The sequence below is a fragment of the Ptychodera flava genome, chromosome 14 (genome assembly GCF_041260155.1).
Source record: "Ptychodera flava strain L36383 chromosome 14, AS_Pfla_20210202, whole genome shotgun sequence".
In the NCBI taxonomy this organism is placed as follows: Eukaryota; Metazoa; Hemichordata; class Enteropneusta; family Ptychoderidae; genus Ptychodera; species Ptychodera flava.
Window position 1 is genome coordinate 30,593,195 of NC_091941.1, and position 14,364 is coordinate 30,607,558.

At 38.7% G+C, this 14,364-nt stretch overlaps 2 protein-coding genes across 5 annotated transcripts in view; both read left to right on the forward strand.

The window, feature by feature from the left end:
- LOC139150144 (small ribosomal subunit protein uS12m-like) overlaps positions 1-14,364 on the forward strand; it is a 629,842-nt gene that overhangs the window by 237,055 nt on the left and 378,423 nt on the right. The window lies entirely within an intron of this gene.
- LOC139150128 (uncharacterized) overlaps positions 1-14,364 on the forward strand; it is a 45,090-nt gene that overhangs the window by 22,928 nt on the left and 7,798 nt on the right. The gene's annotated exons all lie outside the window — the stretch shown is intronic.

Here is a 14,364-nt window from a genome sequence, read left to right on the forward strand (position 1 = left end):
AATGATGTCGAAAACTAAATGAACAGGAATGATATCACAACAGATGCTAGTATTTTAGTTAAAACATGACGAGAGAGACGTTTTTTGCAAAAAAAAAAAATCGTCTCTCTCGACAGTTTGAATTAAAGTACTTTCGGAGGAGACGACGAAATCTCTGTATCTCCTTATCGACTTCTAGAATTTTGAACTTTTTAAATGTTGAAAGTTCAGGTCTCGCTCGGTTTGTCAGTTTTGTGGACACAGTATAGTGGTATATGTGGAATGGTGTATTCCGAAATAAAGTGTCAATGGGGGTGGGATGGGGGCCCGAGTCATTGAACCCTCTGTATGTATTATAGCGTGAAATTGAGAGAACAAGGATTGTTTAATTTGATGGCGCGACCGTCAGGATCCGACATCTCACGACAGTTTCCGATAATGAGCGGGCGCGCTTCGTGTCGTAATAATTAGATATTATTCCCTAATATTTTTCTTCGTTCAGCGAAGGAAAATACGAGTGACGTAATGACCGTGTCACCACGAGTCGAAGACGAGTGGTGACACGGTCATTACGTCACGAGTATTTTCCGAGCTGAACGAAGAAAAATATTAGGGAATAATATACTTATCACATGCACAAGCCAAGAATTCGTTATTTTTTGCAAAATAAAATAAATTTGCATGACGATTCCGCGTTTAAACTTTTGAACTACTTTAGGAATAATATCAGTACGCCGTGAACAAGCTGTCATCATTTCCAATCGCCCGTCGTGTATGTTAGCGCTCACGTTCGTTCGTGTGTGGAGCAAATGACAGCTCTCGGTCTACACGTAGGCTACCTTCCGCAAAGTTATACTCTATTTCAAAGATAGCATAGTCCTGGAAATTTATCACAGACACGCTATTTTTCGGGAACAAATATCGACTGAATCTCGACGGCGCGAACACTGTAAACGTCGCACCTGACCCTGTTTGCAATGCGTACGGAACCCACGGTATACGCGACCAGCTTCCAGTTCGTTGTTTCCGCAAATTTTTCACGTAATTCCTTCGGAATATACAGGCGGTACACTCTTGTGTTTACATTGTTCGGATTATTAATGTCGTAGTCTGTGAAAATATCGATTTCATTACATGACTTTTGATCGTGGGAGAAACATCGGCCGCCATGTTGTTTGTTTACATATTTACGAGCGCACCGAAGATCGACAAAAAAAAAAGGTCCGACGCACCAAAATTGATGACATAGACGCGGGTTGTCGTGACGTAGAACGACCAGAGAATAAATCCCGTATTTTTTGTTCGGAGACGACAAACTTGGCTTGTGCATGTGATATTGATAATATTCTAGGGAGTCCAACAGAAGCAAGGCCCGCGCCACTTCGGATCGCTGAACTGTGACATGTACCAGACGCTCACCGGTTTATAACATGTAGGCACTCCCTAGCTCATAGTAGAAGAGTTACGGTGCCACCGCCATTCGGTTGGTCACCAATTCAAAGTGCTAACTTCTGCGCAAACGTCTGTTTTTTAATTGATTTCGCGAGATCCGCATGATGTCAAGTGTTGACCATTGGTATTACAAAATATGTTCAAAGATAAAAAAAGGTGTTGCCACCGAGATTTAGCCTGGGGAACCACCGTACTAAGGTTTCAACGGCACGGTTATCCGCGTGTGTTGCAACGCCACCACACTATCTGACGTAGAACGACAACGGAGCACATTTGATGCGAATTTTGCCGCCTGAAACATCAATGTATTTCTGATATGGACAAGATAAGAAGAACAATGTGCATGAAAAGTGAATATACACTTGAATAACTTGATTACATTTTTTAATGATTTGATTGATAACGGATGTCGATGTTTTTAAAGTATCTCATTCAACTTTGAAAAGACATATTAATTTGTTTTTGTCATTGTTTGATGTTTGGGGTACTTTTTGTTTGTTTAAATTTTATTGTGTTTTATCCTTTTTTATTTTCTTGTCTGTAAGTGGCTGCCTGATGGCGCTGTTGATGAGCAAATAAAATAAAATAAAATAAAAATAAACTACGTTCCCTTCCATATCCCATACGAATAAAATATGCTATAGTCTAGACGCGGTTACTTTCGCGAACGACGATGGACAGCACATAGCTCCGGCAAACGTTAACCTAAGAAGTGTCATCAAAGCGTCGTTTCATATCATTGCCAGTCTGTTAAGAGCTGAGAAATAACGACCGTTGATGTAGTACTCTGGCGCGCATTAAAGAAAGAGAGAACCGGTAACTTTATTAGAGGTAATCAATAATACATAACGACTGATAATAAATGATAACTTATCGATAGCAATTGTGTCGTGAAACAGTCCATTAATTGGTCGCTGCCATTAAATTAACCAGTTGTATTCCCCCTTTTCAACATTCTAACAAGCGTAAATTATTTTGATGATGACAAATGTAACGAAGGCGACATTGAGCCATATTGATGACACCCAAGGCACGCGAATTCCCTCATGATTGATGTCAGCAACACACCAAGGTGTGAGGTATCTACACCAGCATGCGAAGGCGTGGTAAATTGAAATAGGAAAAAAAACCGGGAAATGGGAAAAATGCTTCCGTGAGTCGTCTTTGTGTCTTTGGCACAGGTTGAAAGCAATTTCATGTGTGAGACAGCTGTGGATTTCAAAGGAAGGACATTTTTCCCGCTTTATCAATTGTGTCTAAGGTCCGTCAGAGATAATTTGAAAGCGAATGCCGGGTAAGAAAGACGAAGATGGGGGATGCCAAGGAAAAGAACAAAGGGTGGGAGCAACTTACAAGGAAAGATCAATCCTAGCCTATATTATTAAAGGCGTTCTGGACAGAATAAGATTTGGGCCCCGATAAGATGTCGTGTTATGTTTCAGTTTAATAAAATCAACGTATTTCCGCCCAATTAGGTGACAGAAAGTTTTGCCAGCGACACTTTTTCATCGGGAGCTTTTTCACATTTAGTTTTTTCGCGGATGCCTTATTGTTACATTACTTTTGGATCCACTTTCTTTCTCGAAGAATCAAAGAAGTGAGAAATGAGTTTTCTGTCCCAGGAGTGTTGACTCTACCCTCTGTATTAACCCTTGAGAGCTGACAACCCGAGCGACGTCTACTCTCATCACAGTCAACACGCTTCATATTCTCCTTGTACTGGGAAGTTTTTACCTCCAAGTCGCGTCAGAAGGCACCGCCATTCCTCGTCAAGATCAGAGCCTAGTTTTTTTTTGCACGATACGCCTGTGATACCAACGCTGGTTCAATCTTGTCCGAAGATGTCTGTTTCCATAAACAAATATCAGACAAACCCCGTCTCCATGTGATGTTGTTACCCTGGCAACCACAGGTGATAGCGTCAGGCAGAGACGTTTTCCCGATCTCTTCACCGACCAGTTCTATCTTTGTCCCCTTTTGATACTCGGAAGATTTACGGGTCCAATTGTCGTAAAATGCCCTTCGCCGTCATTGTCACGTTCCTCGTGATGTATGGGCACTTTGAATTCAATGTAAGGCCATACCGTTAATTGCTGTAGTAATTTATTAAAGGAAACTAAAAGGATGTTTTATATTTGTTTCTTGATTCAATAAATTTTACTCCGTCGAAAAATAAGATATATTACCGCTAGCCCATTCAATAGTTGGTTGCCCTGTAAATAGCTGATGAATTTATTTCCCAAGTAAGATAAAACATACCCCATTATTCATCAAAATGATGTTCTATTCTGTACAAATTTCATAATTAAGCAAAGCATGACATACTCTTGTTCCTAAGGCAGACATAATCGAGACAAAATAGAACCTCGCGTGCCAGGTTTTGGTATTTATGGAGAGAATTGACTGCCATATTCTCAGATGCTAAGCTAATACTTATTATAGCCTTCCGAACACAGTTTCTATTGGAAAAAAAAATCGCAGTGAAGATGCGTATGTGTGTAATCCATATTTCTGTCGCATAATTGATGTTTTCACTTCTCGGGGATTGTTCCGGAAGAAAATAGGTTTTGTCGTTGGCGTATCTCCGGTGTTTTTCTGAGGCCTTCCCGGGAATCTTCGCAATTATTCACGCTCATGTTGCTATCCGAACCCGCCTGAGCGCAAAGCCGCTAAAACCTAAGTGAGATTATGCGACGCAGTGTCAGAGTTGGAGAAACGAAATTGATAGATGGGGCTGTGTTTTCCGAGAGCGCATGACTTTTCACGGGTTATGGGCAACATCCAAAGGAAAACGTGTCAGTTCGAATCTTTCGTGAAAAGCGATTGCTCAGCGGTGCTCCGCTTGCATCAAAGCTTCTATTGGCAATGTGTGTTTTATGAAGAAGTTTTACTGTTTTTCTGATCTGCAGTCAAAATGTCGCGCTCTTTTTCACACACGTAACTTTCCAAGTCGCCATCAAAACATTAACATTAAAGTAGGGCAGCTCCGACAATACTTCAACCAATGTCGACATTAAAGACAGAGATCGCTAGAAAAAACTCCCCTTCGATTTCAGTTCAGTATCTTCGCATCTCATACTTTTACGCCTTCCATCACTGTAAAAATAGCGGACGCTAGACGCGTCTTTACGCGTTCAAAATGTACATGTCGGTGTTCAAATTTGAACGGCTAGTGTTCATATTGTTAACACCAGTGTTCATAATATTAACATTGATGTTCTAAATCTGAACACTATGTGTTAACAACGATCTCCTTCAAGTGTTCAAAAACTCTGCATCACAGAAATTTTACAATACTGTGAAACAATTGACAGTCTTTTGTGCTTTTTACTTTACAGTGGCTATATGAAATTTACTATTGCTTCACTGTCCGGTAAACGTACACGGATTTTGGTGTAACGAATTTCACACTAAGTGAAAAATATTTCCGGCCTACAATTGCTGAAAGCATGTTTTTTCTAAAAAGGAAGTATACAAATAATTTTACACGTTTATTACGGGTTGAAAGTTCAAAATTAGAAAAGAAAATCAGAAAACCACCATGAACGTTTTAATTTTAACATCGGCGTGCAAGAGGCGTTCTACTTCTAAACACTTGGTGTTCAAGTTTGGTGCCTTTCCTATCCCATGATGCATCAAAACGGAAGTTGCGACATTTTTCTTGTAAGCGCACCCTTAAGTCGTGATCGTGCGAAGCAAGACCAGAAAGGGTAAGTTTCCTCTCAAAAATAGTAAAAGGTATTAGATTTTTGAAGCATCTATATTATCGTCCTTTGAATTTAATTGTATTGTACCTTGAAATAGCTTAACTACGTGAGGAAACCTTTTTTTCTTTCATGGCTGCTATACCAACAATTAGCTGTGACTACGTAGTGGTACTTTGGCCATAGCCTATCGATCGATCTCACTCGGGTCAAGGGTCTCAAAACACATCTGTAGCGATAACCCTTGACCTGAGCGCGATCGATACGCCTTGCATAGTACTGCTGCGTAATCACTGCTAACACATGTCTTTTAGTAGACACAATCGCATGTAAAACATCAGTTGAACATCGTAGACTATACAATGTAATGTTTCAGCATATGAGAGTTTGGCTTTTTTATTTTAATCAGTTGATGACAAGAAGCAGCAAATATTTTGTAACAGTATTGAAGAGAGGCACTGTATATGAAAGTCTCCCCTTTTCCTTAACCTAATCAGCCCCTTGTCTTTCATTTAAAGTTTCATCTCGCCATATTACCAATTGTTGCATTTTTTCAGGATGTAAAAAGTTGGATTTAACTGAAAATCGAAGAGTTGTTATAGAAGCTGGTGGTACAGATAACGAAGAAGATGAGTGTACAGGTAGCTGTCTGGAAACAAGCTTGAGAACCTCAGTTCATCTCTAATGTAGATTTAAACTTCCAAGGGTCAGTAACTGAATTTTGATAAATTTCTGTATTTTTGTTCTGAGTAATCCAAGCTTTGGTAGCATGCTATGATCAACTAAATGTTGTCGGAGAATAAGCTTTCACAGACGTGTAGTATCCCTTATTTAAATTAAAGCTGAAAGCGACAGACCATTCAGAGTAAAAATGTCCACTCTGAATTACCGATTTTTCTGAAATTTCACTCTGAATTTTCTGTCACTTTCTGCTTCAATTTTTCATCCCCCTTGCATCTGATGAAGGTGAATTCACGTCTTTGAAAGCTTATGCCCTTGTAACATTTAGTTGCTCATAGCGTGCTACCAAACCGTAGATTATTTTGTATTGTAGCTCAACATGTCTCTCAACACTGGTTTTTAGCTTTGCTATCAGCTAAATAGGTGGATGTGCAGCAATGTCCTCAAATTTGTACATCCAAAGGTTTTTCTTCAAAACAGCCTGTACGAATCCTTTAATATTTGGATTACAGGTCCCAAGGGATTACCCTAATCAGATATGTTCAAATTATGATGAAATATGCAAATTTATATTTTTGAGGCTAATTTTGCTATTCTTTGGCAAAAATCTTCTCCTACTTTTCTGCCGTCTTCAATATTTGGTAAACATGTCCCTAAAAATGACCTTAGTCAAATTTGTGCTAGTTGTGATGAAATATTCAAATTTTTATATTTCATGGCAATTTTTGTCATTTTTGGTCAAAAAATCTTTTAAAAAATCTATTTCAAAACTGGTAATCGAATAGTTTTGATATTTAGGACATAGATCTCTACTGATAGTCTTTTTAAGATTGTTCAAATTATGCAGAAATTTGCAACTTCGTTATTTTAGGACATTAAAGACATTTCAGACATTTTTAAGACATTAGGGATTACCAGAATGTGATATATGCAAGTTATGATGAAATGTATATTTTTTCATTTTAAGGGTGATTTTTACCATTTTTGGTAAAAAGATTTTATAAAATTAATAGCAGGGTACACCAGAATTTGAAAGGTCTTTACGAATATGTTTTAAATTTCTGAGAAGTATATTTTTGAAATGTCACCCATTTATTTCAGGGTTTATTTAAAGATATTACAAACAAACAAACCTTTTTGTTTATGAAGGACTTTGTTGGACAAGGAAATAGGTTTTACCCTGCCAAGGACCCACTTTCCCCTCTTTCTGCATGTTGTGCCTTACTGTGACACTTTGACAACTTGACATGTTGTGTTTACTTTAGTGTGGACAACTATATACCATGTGCACCAGAGAAGCCTTGACTAACTTCTTTTTTCTTCAAATTTACAATTGTCTATACAAGAGGAAATGTCTTTAAGAAACCATCTTACAAAAATGGAGTATGCATTTCATACATATACTTTTCAACACAATAAATATGCCAAATTTTGAGCTTTTTCAGATTCTTTTTGTACATTTTAAACAAGTATGAACATAAAACGTCATCCACAATATGGTGATTTTTATTGCTTATGTTTTTGATAGGAAGGTGTTAACACTGTTGGTTTTTTCCTGTGACAAACTTTACATACAAAGTTGCAATGTTTATTTGCCCATTTTACAGTAAATTATTGTATTTTACTCTAGAAATGTTTCGTGTATTTTTAGAATAAAATAATTTTACTGGATATCAATGGTCTGTAATGTTACTTCAAGGCTTGAACACCCTGTGAACGCCCAAAATTAAAGGTGTTCAACAAGCGCGCATCATGTGTTCTAGCCTTTAACACACTTATCGTTGAACGGCGTCCATGCGTTCAAAAAGTGTTACAGCCCTTTGAACGCGTAAAAGCGTTCAATTTTTTGAACACATTTCCTGTGCAACGTGTGTTCAGATATGGAACACATGGTGTTCAATATAATGTCTGATGAACATGTAGCGTTCAAAATCTGCACACGCATGTTCAAAAATTGAACGTTGGTTGAACACATAGTGTTAAATTTCTGAACGTCTAGAGGCGTTCAAAAGTGTTACAAAAAGGCGTTTAATTGGTGTTCTAACCTTTAACACTTAACTTTACAGTGCATGACGGGGAAGAGAACTCTCGTTCAAAATTCCGAAAAAAGGCAAAAACAGGGTTGTACGTTGATATTATCAATCATCCGCTGGCGGAAGAACGGATGCAAATCTCGGCCCGGGCAATGAAAAATATCTCTGCCGACGTTTCCTCTGTTGTACACTCCCTGTTTTCCAATCTTGAGTCCAACTTTTCAACATAAAATAAGGGATTTACTTTAGCAAGGGAATGCAACGAGTGCTTATGGAAGCGTTAGAACCGGGAGATAAAGCAACAAGGAAGATGTCTTTGTGTTGCGTCAAGATCCCTTCACATAGGAGATTCCCGAAAGAGGGGAATGAAACTAGGGACAGGTGGACGAGTGGAGGGTTTTTACGTCCGAGTACGTTATTGCATGCAGATCCGATGACGCATTGAGGGCTGTGTACAATGGCGATTCATATGAAGCCTTGGCACTAGTTGCACCGAAACACCTGAGTCTCGTAAAAGCACAGGTCCCTAAGTACTCGAAAAAACTGCCGTGATTCAGCAAACTAAACTTAAAGAGAGCGATCAAGCGTGAGCACGGTCTCCTCACTTCGTTACCTTCGCTCACCTTAACGGTTTTAGAGTGTTTGGAAAAAACGTCTCTTCTCCGCTCCTGTGTGTGTTTCTGGCGCAATAAAACTCTTATGGCCATAACCTAATTATGACCCTCGTGCTCGGCTTACGACTTCAGCGCTGGTAAATAAGACGCGTGACTGTGCACAATACGTGAAGTTGAAAGCCATTCACAAATAAGAGTGTTTTTACATCACTTCGGTCAGGAGCCATAAAATCTTGAAGATTTCGATAAAACCGCATCGAGGCATCGCGCCTTGCCGACGATGCATTCAATAAAGAATATTTCACGACGCGTCAGGATGACGAGAAGCAGTTTCAAATCACTACAGTTCGCTTGCACTCTCAATTTTATAGCTCAGTAAAATAAAACGCTCATTGTGAGGAATGCTGGATCCAAGTCATCTTAGAAGGTTTAATCTTATTGTCCTAGGGATTCTTTTACAGGAAACAAGTGGAAGCACATCCCCTAGCTTAGGGTTATATTGCATTGTATCGCCGATTCATACAGTTCCCAGTATCCTGCGGTTTTGCAGAGTACAGTATCTGTGCGAAATATCCATTACTTTCGACGTCGAGGTTTCCGAGAACGCAGCCATTGCACGAAACACCCAAAGCTAATTTATACGTGCTAACACGTTACTATCAAAGAAACTTTGCCACTAGAATATTAATGGCTTTCTGTGCGTGAGTTAGTTGAGGGAATAAATAAATAAATAAATAAATAAATAAATAAATAAATAAATAAATATATAAACTGTATACTATACGTGCCTCTTAAACTAGGGTAGGTAAGTGGAAGAATTTTGGCTTCGAATATATTTTCAAAAGTAAGCTTACTGCACGTAAGTTGTTCTTTTTAAGCGCTGGTCCTCTTAGATTGAAAAGCTTTAGGAGACTCAAAGGGAGAACTGATTTCAGAACTTGATTTTGATTGCGTGACAACGTTAAACTTGCGTGTAATTGTGAACTTTTTTCGAATCTCGCGGGAATGTGTTGTCACGCAAGAAGAGAAATCTATTGTTAGTGGACGTCAACCAGAGTAGTAGGTCCGGGTTACGGTAAGGCGCATACGCATTTGTGCGTGGCGACTGAAAAAAGTTGAAGGACAAGGTCAAGCATCCGAATGGCTTTTTTGTATCATATGTCACTACAAAGAGAGTTTTGTCTTTGATGGTTTTTTAGAATAAATAATTGAGAAGATTAAATTCCGAATTTCTTAAAAGAAATTTCTTAACACGGGGGAAACACATCGAACACATTGATGGAAAAGGCGTTGAGTTAAACATATTTTAGTTTTGCACTCTGAGTACAGACATGTCCTGTCAATGGCGGCAACCATGTAGTGCTATTGTGGATGGGAGACGATATTACCAAATAATGGCTGACAAATAATCATGTGGTATATCTATTCTCCCTCTTCCCCTCTTTCCTCTCTTCCGCCATCGTCTTCTCTCTCTCTCTCTCTCTCTCTCTCTCTCTCTCTCTCTCTGCATCCAACCACTCGTCAACTCATCCATTAATCTCTCTGTCAATCCATCTGCCTGTGTATCTATGTACGTGATCTACCTACCTACTTACCTAACACCTATGTATGTATGTATGTATGTATGTATGTATGTATGTATGTATGTATGTATGTATGTATGTATGTATGTATGTATGTATGTATGTATGTATGTATGTATGTATGTATGTATGTATGTATGTATGTGTCTGTGTGTCTGTCAGCCAATCTATCTATCTAATAGTATCTATTTATCTACTTATCTATCTGTGTCTGTCTATCTATGCATAAAAATATATATGAAAATATCTATCCAAATATCTACGCTAAGTGCGTTTTTACGCACATGTTGTTCTCAATTATTGTGTCCCTGTACTAAATTCGCATCTGTACTATTTCGCCTCACAGGTGTCAATTATGTTTCAAATTGAAATTTGTTCAAGTTTTTCAAATTGAAGCGAAGCGTAGAGACGTCAAGGATATACATACAAAAATTCAGTTTCTTCAAGGGTCTTGTTATCGTTAATTGTCAGCCTTGACTCAAATAAATACAATTTAGCGTAAATTTTGCCCTGTAGGGGGTCTGATTTTGAACGTGGTTTTCACTGATTTCTACATGGTCAGGGGTTTTCACAACGCGGCATTAAGTCGAAGAAAGATAATTTTACCTTGACTCCCGGTCAGAGAAGGACCAAAATAGACAAGTATAATCATCAGCATTATCATCATAAGCGTGTTGCCTGATAGCTCACCAGGTAATATTTAAAACAGATTAGACGTGGTACTGGTACCTGACACACTACAAGAAAAAAAACGTATAACTTGTTTCATATTCAATAGTCATATGAAAAGACAGTTTAACTTGAGTATCACAGACTGGTGTGGTCTCTGTTACAGGGAGAGTCAATTCTATGGCAGCTAGCCGATAATATAGAGGGAAAAGCTGACATTTTGAAAGCAATCCACTGCATGCGGCAAACGAATTTATTTTTTGAGGAAGGGGACCAATGAAATTATAATACGTGAACGTGAGACGGGATTTCTCAGCTACAAAGATCTCCAAAACAAACATAGCCCTTTTCTTCCGACATGCCGATGAGCTGTAATTGCTAGCAGTGTTACAAAAGTCAGGACTGTTATATTTCAAAATTTCCATGCGTATCCACGCACTATGTGTTCTTGAGTAGCATAAAAAATACCGAAGTCGTCTCGCCGATACAGATTGATTATGTACAATTTATGGTCACACACGCGAAGTTATATCGAGAAAGTTTCTTCATTAAAATGCCGTGCGTGCAGTTTCTAAAGAGGGTTTGTATTTCTGTAAAAAAGTTGACGAAAAACATGTATAGAAATCAGACCCTGTTCGCTCTTAGCATGTAGCCGAACATAAACAGTGGGACAAACACATCTAGCGTTCACTTTAAGGCCTTGGCCGAGACTGCCATCGCACCATATGACTTGATTTGACGTCTGTATGCTTTACGCTACTTGCTGAATCGTGCAAGGTAGAAGTTCAGTTGCCAATGCTGGAATTGTGTGAACCCACGGTGATCTGTGTGAGAATTTGACGACACGGTCATATTATCTGTAACCTATAGTCGTTTGAGCAAGGCATTGATCTTCCCCACAACCATCAGAGAAATTATTTTGCAGTGGAGGCAAGGGGAGAGGAAATCGCCATCGTATTGGCTGTATTGGGAATGTTATACAATTTAGCCGCGTACGATAATAATATCCAGTAGGATGCAAAGTGCCATTCTCGTTGTGTGATCAGAAAAATGTCAAGAGAAAAACATTTTTTCGAAACAGCATGACGTATGAAACTCATTAATATTTTAAGCTCGGCTACAGAGTACGATAATCCGGCTTTAAATTGTCAAATGTGCGCTAATATCTACTCTTTTGCGGTCACGTACTCCTTAAAAATTGGCGTCTTGCTTTCTGTTCTCCAAGTATATACGTCGGCTGTAACATGCTTCAGAGGCCAACATTTAGCAATGAACTTGTTCGATAATGAAAACATTTTCCATACTTGTACATGTTTCTCTCGCTATGTAATTTGTGATTGGGGGAAAAAAAGCGCGATTTTTTTTTCAACATAACATGACATATGAAATTTGTAATATGTTAAGCTTGGCTACTGAATATGATAATCCAGATTAAGATTGTAAATGTGTGCAAATGCAAAGTTTTTGGATACGCGGTATCTATGTAGAACTACGGTATCATGCAAGATAATTAACGGTGTCTCGCCAATCGTATGTTTTCATTTATTTGAAGAGAGTCCAAAAGGTCTCCCCTGCCCATCGTCAGAGTCTGAGAAGAGCAGGTAAGCTGGCTGCCCTTTGAGAGGATGGTCAAATTACAAAACAAGGTAGACAGAATCGATAGATAGGTTGATTGATGGGCTGACAGACAGACAGATAGGAAGCAGATAAGACTGAAGCCAGAACGCGCGGTTACGTAACTAAATATCTAAATTAACGCACCGTCTTGAACTCCATGTATGTTCATAGATATTTCATTACAACATCGAGTGACAAGGTCGTTCGCGTATTACCGTGAATTACTGCCACAATCATTATTAAAACTAATCAATTAGTGTTTTTAATCATTCCACCCTTTTCCTAGCGGATCAAAGTGAATTCCTCATCATTATCCGAAAATCAATAATCTGGATGTACCGGCTTGAATGTAAGTTTACCCTAATGGTAATTATTCATCGAGGGGTGGGGAAGAAAGAGTGGAAAGTCAGAGTTTCCTTGGGTTGTGATCTGTCGAGATCAAGTATTTTATCAATAGGATAATCAACATTTATATTCACTTTGATCTCATTCTTAAACACTTGTTCTAGACAGTTTTGGCAATATGGTGGACTGGGGTCTCACGTCTCTTTTCAATAAGAATCCCCGGGCATCGTTGTATGTCAGGACTGAAAAGAGTTCTATCTTGTCTGAAAACACATGTAACAGGCAACGGTCAGATTAATGGTTGGCGGCAAAAAATGACACCTTCGACGTAGGGGCAGCAGAGAAGAGGGTGGCCACCTAAAATCACGACCTTTGAAGGCTCAACTTGTCGTTTGAACTGTACTGGTGTTTACTCAACACAAGAATACTTTGTGGGCGTCAGGGCTACAAAACGCTGCGTTGCTGCTTGGGGCATCGTAAATCGATGTCTGTGAAGGCTATGATGTATACCTGTAATAATGAGCATCTCCTGAAGGGAATAAAAGTATTGCTATCTGGTGATTTCTTTTAGCCCCGTTCCTTAAAATGACAAGATAAAACAAAAATCCTGTCCCAGTGAAAAATTATAGGTGTTAGCAGATTATGATGTGACAAATTATCCAGCCAAAATAACAGCCTCCATTATTATCATTACTTGCCATGCTGCAAGTGGGACCCAGATGTCTCGTTGGGAGATCTATTGTTGGGTAGGCACCGTATGTTAATGAAGGATGTCGCATTATCTTTATCTGTACTGAATACCAGCTAATGGTCCTCAAACTAAACCAGATGGCTTTGACGAACACTTGAACCGTTTCTCTAATCTTTATGGGAAGAAGTAATGACAATACAAGAGGTGTGTGTATGTATGTATGTATGTATGTATGTATGTATGTATGTATGTATGTATGTATGTATGTATGTATGTATGTATGTATGTATGTATGTATGTATGTATGTATGTATGTATGTATGTATGTATGTATGTATGTATGTATGTATGTATGTATGTATGTATGTATGTATGTATGTATGTATGTATGTATCTGTGTATCTGTGTATCAATGTATCCATGTATATATCTATGTATCTATCTATCTATCTATGTATCTATGTATCTATCTATCTATCTATCTATCTATGTGTATCTATGTACGCATGTATGTATCTATGTGTGTATCTATGTATATCTATGAGACAGAGACAGAGAGACAGAGAGACAGAGGAGGTTACAGTAAAAGTAGTTTAGCATCAACTTGAAGTTAGCTATCCCGCTGCACTCAAAGATCCCATATAGGTAAAGGTAAAGGTGTGAAAATTAACTCAGCGCCGTGACTAGCGCTCTAAGAAATGTTAAAATGTCTTCAAGTTCAGCCGAGATCTGGTGGAGACAATTGGCAGAATTCGAACGAAAAATATAAAGCTTTGTCAGTGGTATTTATGTTTTGTGAGTTTAGCTGTAAAGTTTTATAAAACTTACCTGCTAAGCTTTCCTCCCATTTCAGAGCATGCGTGATATCTCACGTCACATTTGCCATTGTCTGTGTTTAGACAGTTTCTATAACAACATGGTTTGTCTTATTGTTTTCTTCGCGTTCGTATCTTCTAACCCCCCCCCCCCTCTTGACGCCCCCTCACCTCGGTGTTT